General features: G+C 44.6%; 1 protein-coding gene across 2 annotated transcripts in view; it reads left to right on the forward strand.

Annotated features, from left to right (window-relative positions):
- Positions 1-12,530, forward strand: part of CARHSP1 (calcium regulated heat stable protein 1) — a 23,298-nt gene continuing 10,768 nt past the window's right edge. Inside the window, exon 1 of one of the 2 annotated variants that reach the window (XM_035130960.2) lies at positions 1-151. The gene's annotated coding sequence lies outside the window, so the exon portion shown is untranslated. Of the gene's footprint in view, positions 156-12,530 lie in introns of both variants that reach the window. The other variant, XM_035130961.1, reaches the window with a different exon arrangement.

Consider the following 12,530-nt stretch of genomic DNA (forward strand, 5'->3'; position numbering starts at 1 on the left):
CCCTAGCCGGGGGCTGGCCTTCCCGAAGCCGCTCCACCTCCCGATTGGGGCCCGGGGAAGCGCAGAGGCGCGCGCACTGAACAGCAGCAAGCAAGCAAAGGTGGCAGCAGTTTCTGGCGAGCCCCGGAACCTCTTCGCAGGGGGAGATACGGTAGGTGAGGTTTTTTTTAAAAAAATGTTATTTTTGTTATTTTATTTTTTGCGCGGAAGGGAGGCTGCAAAGTCGATGGATGCGTGGTGCAACTTTAAAAAAAGAGAGGAAGTAGCGCGCGGGTCTACTCGAAAGTAAGCCCCGCTCTTTTAAACGGGGCTTTACTCCAGGCAAAGCTTGCCCGGGGTCGGGATCGTAGCCTCAGCTGGGGCGCTTGGAGGATGGAGTGAAACTTGCAAGCCGTGGGGATTGAAAACATGGGGACGAATTGAAAGTAAGGGTGGATCTATTGAAGTTTGCAACAAAGAGAAAAAGGAGGAGGCAACCGCACTGGGCTTCTGCAGGGGGGGCAAGATGGGGGCAGAGACCCCCAACTGCGCCCCCGAATATAATCTCCAGATCCCCAGCTTCCATTTGTTTGAAAAGTGCAAGTTTCTAGCATTTGTAGAACCTGCAATATGGGGCGAAATGTGTAAAAGCGCTATTCTTGTTTTGGGGAGGTAAAGTGGCCTCGGTGCTTTAGTCCTCTTTCCTGCCCCGCCCCCCCCAACACCCCGGGGAAAATCCTGCAGCCCCCCCCCGGGTAAGGTAAGAGAAGCAATCACCAATGGAAAATGATACCAGACGCTGAAACTTGGGGATTTACTTGTGTGCGTGTGTGAAGTTACTTAGGAGTTGCGTTCCTCCCTCCCCACATTTTTATGGGGTGTCCGCAGACAAAGGGTAAAGGCTTTCATGGATTTGGGGGGGGGGGCGTGTATGAAGAGGTGCAGCAGGACTTCCCAAACTTAATTTATCCCTGGAAGAGTTGATAAACAGGTGGGGAGATGGTCCCTTTGTTTGTGGGGCAAGTTTGGAAGATATAAAAAAGTGTCTTTTTAATCAAAGCAACCTTGTGGCACATTAAAAAAATTCAAGGTGTGGTCTCCTTTCTGAAAATTAAAGGGCCCCACCCCCACCTTCAAGGGGAGGAGGGAATGAAAGGCTTTTTTTTAAGGGACATCCTAAAGCTGATGTGGTAAAACATGTTCACTTAGAATAGCAGTGCTGCCCTAACTGTCTACTCAGAAATGAGCCCCATTGAACTCAATGGGAATTGCTCCCAAGTAAGTGGGGTTTAAGATTGCTGCTTCTCTGTTAAAATGGGAGTTTTTATTCCATAATCATGGGACAACTCCATGCATGTTTACAGAGAGATAAGTCTTGCTGTGTTGGATGAGGCCTGATCTTTTGTAAATACAGTTTAGGATTGCTGAATCTGCAAAATTCCTAATGCCGCTTACTGGAGAGTAAGGCCCACTGACTTCCACAGGGCCTGCTTCCGAGAAAACATGGTTAGGATTGCAGCATTAAAGGTATTTGGTATTTGGATTCAGGGGAAAACATGTTTGATTGGCAGGGGAGCAATAACACAAAGCTGGTACGTTGCATTTTTTTAAGTGTAGTATTTTGTGTTCGTGTGTAACCTCTTTGCCACTTCAGTTGTGGGGAGTGTGAGAGAACCTGGCTTGCAATGGGCAAAACATAAGGTGAGGAGGCCACAGTTTTCCAGGAAGGAGCTTGGCATCCGGTCTGGGGTTCCAGAAACAATTGGCCAGCCTGATTGTGCAAGTCCAAGGAAGAAGAGGCAAGTCTGCTATTTCCTCCCAGCCCTACTCCCAAGAGAACTGCTACTTACATTTTCTTTTCTTTTGTGGGGCTTTGCCTTTCCATAGCAGCCTAGCAGGCAGGAATTCTACGGTTCACCATTCCTTCAAGTAAGGGGACTGCGCCTGTTGAGTTTCTGGCTGCAGGAAACTTAACCCAGAAGGTGGCAGCCTGCATCTCTTGAGTGCATTCAAAAGATAGTTGTTTCTTCTCCTCGCATCCCATCCTTCCTCCCAAGGAGCTTCCATGTGTCCCCACCCACATTTCATTCTAACAATAACAATAACAATAACATGGAGCAGGTTAGGTTGCACCATAGTTCAGCTGCAATAATTGAGGGTGAATTTGAACTCTGATCTCCTTGGTCAAAAAGTCTTACAACCATTCACATTTAAAGTTGTGGATTTCAAGTTTTCAGAACGGCTTCACCCACATTAGCTTGGCAATTTGGGCACCAGCCCTGTAATATGGACCAGTCCTGTATATGCAGAGTGTGATGAGAGAGAGAAATAAAGCATGCTCAGGGCCAGTGAGTTTGTGACTGATGTGAAATTTGAACTGGAGGTTTATTTTACACTTTATTGCATTTATGTGCAGTGTCCTCAGGGAGTGGGTGGGCTATTCATTTCTTCTGCATCCATTTTATCGTTGCAACAACCCTGTGAGGTAGGCCTAGGCAGATTACAGCCCAGTGTGTACACTGTTATGTAGCCTTATGATGTGTAGTTTCAAGAAGTTTCAAGATGTGTAGTTTAGACCAACAAAAAATACTAATCATTTATGCCAGGGGTGAGGAGATGAGACCGGGGCAGGTGTCAAACGTGGCCCTCTAGAACTCTCTTTCTGGCCCTCAGAACCTTCACCAGGCCACACACTCCTACACACCCTCCAACATTTCTCCGATGAAAATAGGGACATCCCATTCCATAATAATAGTTTTACTATTTACTGGGTTGCCCCAGCCACCCTGGGAGGCTTCCAACATACGGTATATAAAAACATAATAAAACATTAAACAAACTTCCCTATACAGGATTGCCTTCAGATGGCTTTTGGTCAGATTTACCCTCCAACATTTCTCTGACAAAAATAGGGACGTCCTAAGGAAAAGTGGAACATTCCAGGATCAAATCAGAAACCCGGATGGCTTCTCTAAATCAGGGACGTCCCTGGAAAATAGAGAAACTGGGAGGGTCTGCTCCTACAGGCCCTGCTTTGCACTCTCCTTGAGTCTTTTTCCCTGGCTGGAAGGTGTACCTGAACGCTTTCTTATCTTGCCTCTTATTTGCTTGTATGGAAGATAGAGAGAGCTCTCTGTGTGTGCATGGGTACAAACCAGTTTATTGCACCATATTTATTCAGTGATCCACCGACTTTTGCCTCTGCCCTCCCCCCCACTAACATGCAGCCCTTGTGAAGTTACCTTGGTGGGGAATGTGGTGCTTGAACTGAAAAAGATTTCCCCCTCCCTGATTTACATCAGTACTGGAGTTAGTTTCAGCAGATGCCTAAGCATGTCTACTCAGAAGTAAATCCTATTGAAATCAGTGGGGCTTAATCCCAGGTTAGTAGGGGGTTAGGATTGTGGCCTTCATTAAGGACTTATTTACAGGTCTCCTTTGGGAGATACCTCAAGCAGGGGAAGGATTTGTCTCATGAAAGCACAATGCAGTGGTACCTCGGAAGTCGAATGGAATCTGTTCCGGAAGTCCATTCAACTTCCAAAATGTTTGGAAACCAAGGCGCAGCTTCCGATTGGCTGCAGGAAGCTCCTGCACCCAATCGGAAGCCGCAGAAGCCCCGTTGTATGTTCAGGTTCCAAAGAATGTTTGCAAACCAGAACACTCACTTCTGGGTTTGTGGCATTCAGGAGCCCAAAACGTTCGACTCACAAGGCCTTCTGGATCCAAGGCACGACTGTAGAATGGAAAACGACAGCAGGCAACTTATATGGCAATGGTACAAAACTCTTCAGAATGTTAGGCTTGTTAAAAATAAATAATTCTATATAAGGAAAAAAGCAGTCCAAAATAAGATCTGGCTAAGATCCATTTCTTCCAAGTGATCTTTCCATTATTATTTTTTTTAAAGCTAGGGAAGTAAGACGTTGAAGCTAGGGAGTAAGACGTCAATTTAAATATGCAGTGAAAGGTCATAAAAGCAGTGAAATAGCATTCTGCGATCGGAAATGCAGAATACAGCAACATACACTCAAGGGTTTCAGCCTGAGGGCCAGAGGTAAAAATGGGTTCAGCAGTGAATGAAAATGATAGAATCATAGAGTTGGAAGAGACCACAAGAGCCATCCAGTCCAATCCCCTGCCAAGCAGGAAACACTATCAAAGCATTCTTGACATATGCCTGTCAAGCCTCTGCTTAAAGACCTCCAAAGAAGGAGACTCCACCACACTTCTTGGTAGCAAATTCCACTGCCGAACAGCTCTTACTGTCAGGAAGTTCTTCCTGACGGTAGTTTTGTACTGCAGGATGGTTTATTCACACACTTGCAATCCCTTCCCAGTCTTCTTTCGAGGGTAGCAAAGAGGCACAGTCAGTATTCAAGGACACTTTCCAGCCAGGCAAGGACACTCAAGGGGGGGGGGAGAGAGAGAATGAGTAGTGGGCTGTGGTGCCTGGAGAGACAGGCAGGGAGGGCCCAGCAGAGAGGCCTGGGGGGCTGTGTTTGGCTCCTGGGTCCAGGCTTTCCCATCTCCGCATTAGCTAGAGAAAGTAAACCAGCCTTCTCTGAGACATGAAAGCTAACGGCACTGAAGTCTTTGCAACCAGGGTGCCACCACAAAGAAGCCCCTCCACCAAATCAGCCATTGACTGACTGCCAATGCAGCTGGCTTTTCATACATCCTTGCTCCTGAAAGGTTACTAGAATGCAGTGGTGGTCTTTAAAACGTTTGCAAAATACAGTTGAGCTTGGCAAGTCCTGGGAAATATGGTAATCTGGATGCCATGTCCTGAACCTGATTAAGACTTCTGAATAGTCTTCTGAATAGTCTTCAAGTCTTCAATGTACACCCCCGACCCAACTGCAGGAGTCAAGCCTCGATGTGACCAGACGGTGGATATCTGTGTCAAGACTTTCTCCCAATGCAAGAATAAAGCTAAGTCAGTATATTAACATTGGTGTAGGAAAAGGGGCTGGATTAATTGATGGGCCACACGTGCAATGTTGACGGTGAAGATGAGCGGTTTTGGCTTTTTAAAAAGTGGCTGAGGAACCTTCGGGTTGCAAGGTGCGTTGAGCGTGGGCTGCTTTTTTGACAACACAATGAAATGTGTCTTAATTGCTAGGTGGAAAAATCTCGTGACAGCTTGTTTGATGAATTGCTGTTGAATCATCGGCATCCGTGCTGAAAGTCTTGTTATTATTGGTATTGTAATAAAGTTATCTCCACCCCCAGGGACTTAAGAGTGGGAAGCAATATTTCCCAAGGCCTCAAAGCTTAGTGGCTGGAACATACACTATGCCTGCAACACACCATGCCAGCAGAAGGTTTCAAGATTCAGGACAGATAAAAGAAAGGCAAATAAAAATGATCTCTTATTAAAATTTGGCACTAAAAGCAGCAGAAATTAAAGGAATAAATGAAGAGGGGAAAGACTAAGATTGGAAAAAAATTATATAGCAACTATGGTGGAGAATGCTGACCTCTCAAAAGAACCATGAAGGCTCACAATAATGAAAATTAATTTGCCTATTAAAAAGTTAGGTATATACTTGAACTCAAAATACTAAGACGCAAGATAAGAATGGCTGGAAACACTAAAGGGTGGGTGGAGGGCAGGGTGGTGGGGGGTTGAAAAGATTTTGCTGCTGTATTCTTGACCAATTTGTGTTAATTTTGATTACTGTAATTTTGATTATTGTAGGGGCCTGGAATTTCAATCAAAAAATTTTTCCTAAAAAAAGAAAGGACAAGCGCATAGTTAAACTGTGGAACTCCCTTCCACAGGAGGCCACAGGATGACCACCAACTTGCATAGCTTTTTTAAAAAAGGGACAAATTCATGGAGGAGAAGGCTATCAACGGCTTCTAGCCATGATGGCTGTGTTCTTTCTCCACTTTTGGGAAAGCAAGATGCCTCTGGATAGCAGTTGCTGGAAGCCAGTTTCGGGAGAGGCGGGGGAATACTCTTCCTGAGGGTTTCCCCCAGGCATCTGGATGGCCCTTCCTTCCTGTTACAGCTTGGACTGGACCAAAGGCCTGATTCAGTACGAGGCAGCTATATCTATGCTCACGGGTGAAATGGTGTTGGATATATGAGGAGCAGATGCAACGTGCCTCAGGCCCACACACGTAGCTAAATGGCAGAGCCGGCCGGAAACGTTTTGCTACTGGCGGAGGCAAAGGTTGGAAGATTCAGGACAGCTAAAAGAAAGTAATTATTCACGTGGTACATAAGCAGTGGAACTCCCTGCCACAGGAAGCAGTGATGTCCACCAACTTGGATGTCTTTAAAAGAGCATTGGACAGATTTATGTAGCCAGATATGTGCATCAGTGCCTATGTTCTGCTGAGACTGTGCTGTTGTGCTTGCGGGTCTCTCAGAAGAGCCACGTAAGGCCATGAGACCAGGGGGCTGGGCTGGATGAGCCTTTGACCTGAACCTGCAAGGCTCTTCTTGTATGTTCTTCCATTGGATCGCTTGTCCTGTGTCAGGATAGCCACATTCAGGCATTTTCCTGAGCACACAAACTCTGTATCCATGGACAGCAGCAGCCAGTATTTAGAGGCACTGAGAAGAGAGGCAGAAGAACATAGCCCTTTGGGCTAGTAGCCATTGATAGCCTCCTTGATCAGGAATTTGCCTAATTTTCTAGGAAAGACACCCAAGTTAGTAGCCATCACTGCCCCTTGTGGGAGTGAAATCCCATAGGTAAACTTATGTGCTGCATAATGAAGGACTTCCTTTTGCCTGACCTAAATCTCTAGCATTCTGCTTCATCCGATGCGCCTGAGTTCTCGTGTTACGCCACAGGGAGAAGCAACTTTTCTGTGTCCATTTTCTCCTCTGTCGTGTTTCCTCTTGCTCTAAACCTAAAAGCATGATGGGACTTGGAGTGCGTCAACATCCGGAGATCGCCCAAGTTGAGGATGTTCTGTTTTCAATCAAGATTACAAGACCGTGCAATGCTATAATAATACATTTTGCCCTTTCTCCTGCTTTGTGTTCCTGTCTCAAGGTCTAGAAAAGCATCTCTTTTTTACCAAGGCAAGGTTGTTGCTGACACACCAGATAATGCAAGCGGGGGCCAGTGGGGTCCATTTCCCCCCCTCACAGAACTTCTGGGCCATGAATTGCAGTCAGTCCTCTGTTCATGTCATGAAAAGCCAGCTAGTGAAGGCAGGACTCAGTTTCCTGGGAATCACAGCTTTCATTTTTTAAAAAAATGATACCAGGGGCTGCTTTTCTTGCCCACCAAGCCCCACACTGCAGCTACAGTTTTTATTACAGAAACAGTATAGAGAGACAATCAAGTTTCTAGAACTTATGGTTGTAAAATATATGCTGGAATGTAAATAGGCTGTGTCAACAGCCAGAGAGATGGGTGGATAATCTTTCTCATACTTGGTATAAAGGCAGCTTCTTGTGTTCCAAACCGCTTTAGGAGGTCCTGCTCTGGGTGCCCCCTGTCAAATAAAGTAGGGTGGGTAACAAGTGTGTTTTGTGTACAGGGGCTTCTTAGTGGTGGCCCCCAGCAATTACAGAGCAGCTTTTGCAGGCATTTTCACCTGACACCATCTTTGTGGTCTTTTGCTCCAGCACTAGACCTTTCTGTTCATGCATGCCATTTATGTTAGCAAATTAATATACTACTTGATTGTAAAAAAAGCCAATGAACCTCAAAGTGGTTTACAGAAAAGAACAAAACAATGAAATAAATAAAAACAGTTAAAAAACACTCATGCGGAATGTTTTTCAAAACATAATTGAAAACATTGGTAAGCTAAAACCCAGATCGAAACACATGCCAACACAAGTCTTTTGTTTAGACAAGCCTGCACAGAACATATAGACATGTGTTGTCAGCACGTGTTTTAATCTGGTTTATCGCTGATTTTAGCATATCGCTGATGGCATCACTCGCCTTCAGATGTTCTTGACATGCTCCTGGCTGGGATTGCACCTTTCTCACATCTGGAGTTGTAGACTAAGCCAGTGGAGATTGCTTTTTAATGTTTTTTGCCTATCCCTTGTGCACGCATATAATTTTTGTTTCGTGTCTTCTCTTCTGTTTTAAAGCACATCTACCTGTTTTGAGCCTGTGCACATGTTGATCTATGAATATGGTCCCTGTAACCAATGTTTCCTGGCACGCCCCTTCCTCTTCCATCTCAATTTGAGCAAGAGTCAGGGGTGTGGTTTTGCCACCCGGCCCAAACTCCACAGATATTTCTCTCCAATCTTGTCAGATGGGGTGATAATGTGAGTCCTGAATCAATTTGCAAGGGGAGATGAAAAGGGATAGAAAAAGACTACTTCTGCTATGATCCTAACCCCGCTTACCTGGGAGTAAGCCTCATTGAATTCAGGAGGGCTTCCCTTCTGAGTAGATAGGGTTAGAATTACCTGGGTGCAATTTATCATTGTTTTCAGTGGGGCTGACTTCTAAGTAGGCACGTGCAAGGATTTGCATTGTTAATATGGCACGTTAATTAGCCAGATCAAGACCAGCACTATGCAAGCAGCACAATGAGATGGTAGAGTCCTGGGCTGGTAGAGTGGACTGTACTGCTTCAGACTGCATGGGTGGGAGATACCATTTGGAAGACTCCTTCTACATAAAAAATAACCCCTGCAAGGAGAAAGTTTGCTCGCCAAGGAGGGCTGGAAGCATTCTTCCTGATGTGCTAATTTTCTCATTGAAGAGATGCCTGTCGGTTTCACAAAGGGGAGTGTTAAATAATGTTATTTCCTAGCTTCAGCCTGAAATAGGTCCATCCTGGCACATTGAGATATTCTTCATCCAGCTGTCGTATGTAGATTTGGCAAGAGGGAGGAAGGAAGTAGGGTTGCGCCCATCTCTGGCCTTTGAAAGCATTAAGCAGAGGAAGGCTTGCTTTTCATTTTTTTAAAAAATAGTCAGATTTGTTGTTAGACTGCTGCTAAAGTCATGAGATTACAGCATGCCTCAGTTAGCAGAATTGGAATTTGCAACTGTAAAGCGCTTAAGCCGTGGCTTTGTGTGTTGCAGCACTTGATTTTTTAGTCGTAGATGCTATATAGCACCTTTCACCAACCTGTTGCACTCCAGATCTTTCGGGCAGCCACTGCTATACAGTCTGAAACATCTGAAGGGTACCCAGTTGAGAAGGCTGATCTGTTTCCTACGTTGCAACAGTTTGCTGCATGTCACAGTATTCTTCTCCTCTGATGTTGCAACAGTTTGCTGTGTATTATTCCTCTCCCTGTGACCGCCCTGTGACAAATGACAGCAATCTGTTTTCTTGGTCTGGCCTCAGGGGATCTGGCTGGGAGGGAGACAAAGGCTTCATTTCCGCTGTACTGTTGCTTGCGTTTTGTGTTCTGAGCAAGCAGGGCAGAGAGCAAGGGAATTGGATAAGCGCTGGCAATTACCGTAAGTGAGTCAGCACGATGCCTCTGTTGTGTTTGCCTTGATGTGTAAACTGAAGGGCGACAGCTATGGAGGCGAAAGAGTAAAACTATGGCTGTTGTGTTTCCCCTTTTTCTGCACCGCATGGTTTGTAGAAATCCAGAAGCGCTGTGGCAAGAATCAGACGGATGTCGTGTGCTGGACGCTGCAGGCTGCGCTTTAGCTCATTCATGTTCATGTTTTGCTCTGGGGTGGCTGGAATTTGGTTATTGTTTTGCATAAATAGAAGATCGTCCCTGCTTGCCCAGCCAGCCATCCTTATTTATTTGGAACGTTTGTAGCTGGCTCTTCATCCAAAAGGGCTCCCAGAGCAGCTTATATACAGGACAGTTCCTGCCTGTGGGTTTCTGGGTGAAAAGCCACACACATAAAAGAAAAAAGGGACTGGGAGGGCAGAGGTAGAATGCAAACTCAGGTAGAGAGTCTGACAGGTTAAATCAGGCATCCCCAAACTTCAGCCCTCCAGATGTTTTGGACTACAATTCCCATCATCCCTGACCACTGGTCCTGTTAGCTAGGGATCATGGGAGTTGTAGGCCAAAACATCTGGAGAGCCGCAGTTTGTTGATGCCTGGGTTAAATAGTAGTCCTTGACCTGCTGGAATGGAAATTGTTCAGGGGCAGGATGACTGCTGGTGTGTGGAATTCACAGAGCTATACTGCTACTGAGCATGGGGGCTTCAGGAAGGCCAACCTGGCTAACGCTAAAAAATAAATAAATACGGAAGTATATACATTTTACCCCTCTTGAATAAATTCACTACTCTGCTCCCACCTTCATAATTGCTTCAGTTTGTGTATCAAGTGAATCACCGTGAAACTTTTCCAGTGGATCGGGCAAACTGCTTGCCTAGATGGCTCTGGAAATTTATGAGCACAGCATGGAATGGATATTCTTTCTCTTTCCCCTGTTGTTTGTCCCTGACATCTGGTATAGTGGCCCTGATATTGCAGGTTCTATCGAGAGCTCTCACCGCCAGCAGCTGTTTGGGATAACGTTTCTTCAAAAAAGCCTCTTCCCATGCCATACATTTAAAGCAGGCACACTCTAGTTTGTTAAGGGTACTGGGAATTGCAGCTCTGTGAGGGGAAGACTACAGTTCCCAGGATTGTTTAGGCAGGGAGGTAGGGAATGTGCTTTAAACGTATGGTGTGTTCACAGAGACAGTATTGCTTAATTTGTGCCAGTTGCTCTGCCCCTTTTTAACTGCCTTACGCCAACTTCCCACTGAGTTTGGACCTTTGGAATCTTAAAGCCATATAAAATGTCAAATACTCAGCGTTTGGTCTTTTTAAATTTATGGCCCTTGCGATTTTGAACATTATTTACGTATTTAACCATTTGACAATGATTAACAATAATCAATGAAAAAACCCTGCTTCAGATAAAATTCCTTCAGATCATAATATTCCTGCAAGAAAATATAACTTAACATAAATTAACATTTGCTCTAAAAACAAACCTCAAAACCTACTTGAATTTGCTTTTGCGGGAGATAATTGTTTTCTGGGCCATAGGGGGAGACTAGTTTTCCCAAAATTTGAATTCCTTGTTTCCAGCAGCGTGATGATGATACTCTCTGGAATTTGATGGTGGGTTGGAATGAATGCATATTATTCCTCATGGGATCTTGACTTCATTTTGTTTCGTTTTTAAAAAGTTATAACCTCTTCATACCCAGAGCAATTAAACAGAAGATGAGGAGAGAGAGAGAGAGAGAGAGAGAGAGAGAGAGAGAGAGAGAGAGAGAGAGAGAGAGACTCTGTTCCCGGATGCTCTCCTACTAATAAGCCATAAATTTTTGTTCTTTCACTATTGTTACAAGGGGTGGAAAATTGTCACATTGACATGAGATGTCATCTGCATAATTCATGCGATCATCTATGTGGGAGCTTCATTGATGCTGGGTCTGACCTCTCTGTGTTGAATTGGTTTCCTGTTGTGTTTTAGGGTATTTTCCTGAGCAAGAGTCTTAGTAACATGTTGTCAGTTCTATCATTATTTATTATTATTATAATTTAGGATATTTATTATTATTATAATTTAGGATATTTATTATTATTATAATTTAGGATATTAAAACAGTCAGCCCTGAGTGCTTACTGGAAGAACAGATCGTGAAGCTGAGGCTCCAATACTTTGGCCACCTCATGAGAAGAGAAGACTCCTTGGAAAAGACCCTGATGTTGGGAAAGATTGAGGGCACAAGGAGAAGGGGACGACAGAGGACAAAATGGTTGGACAGTGTTCTCGAAGCTACCAACATGAGTTTGACCAAACTGCGGGAGGCAGTGCAAGACAGGAGTGCCTGGCGTGCTCTGGTCCATGGGGTCACGAAGAGTTGGACACGACTAAACGACTAAACAACAACTACTACCAAAAAATTCTTTTTGGTCTCAAAGTGATTTATAAGTTTGTTTTTAAAGAAGCCTATAATGTTGTTGTTGTTTAGTCGTTTAGTCGTGTCCGACTCTTCGTGACCCCATGGACCAGAGCACGCCAGGCACTCCTGTCTTCCACTGCCTCCGCAGTTTGGTCAGACACATGTTGGCATTTAATACCAGATTAAAATACAACAAAAGATTGCAAAGCACGATTAGCTAAAAGTCCTCAGCCTGCAGTAAGGTAAAAAAGATGGGCACTAGGGGTGGACAATATATTGATATATCGTCCAAAAGCAGTTTGAAGTCCATATTGTGATATTAGTTTCATAATTTTTGACCTGGCAATATATTGCGAAACATGGTGTGTGTGTGTGTTTGTGTGTATGCTATGCAAAAATCACAATGTGGGAAAAACAGTGAAACCAGCCAATGCCTCTACATAGCTCCATCCTTATTTCAGACATTGTGATATATCGGTATATCACAATGTTTAGCTGGTAATACATCACAGTGTTAAAAACCAGATACAGTGGTACCTCGGTTTTTGAACGTAAGACCGCTCAACTTCCGAAATGCTTGAAAACCAAAGCATTTACTTAAAGAAAACCAAAGCATTTACTTACAGAAAACTCAATACGGAAGCCGCGTGGCATGTTCGGCTTCTGAAAAGCATTCGAAAACTGAAACAGTTACTCCCAGATTTTGGCGTTCGAA

This window comes from Zootoca vivipara, chromosome 14 (assembly GCF_963506605.1).
Source record: "Zootoca vivipara chromosome 14, rZooViv1.1, whole genome shotgun sequence".
Classification (NCBI taxonomy): Eukaryota; Metazoa; Chordata; class Lepidosauria; order Squamata; family Lacertidae; genus Zootoca; species Zootoca vivipara.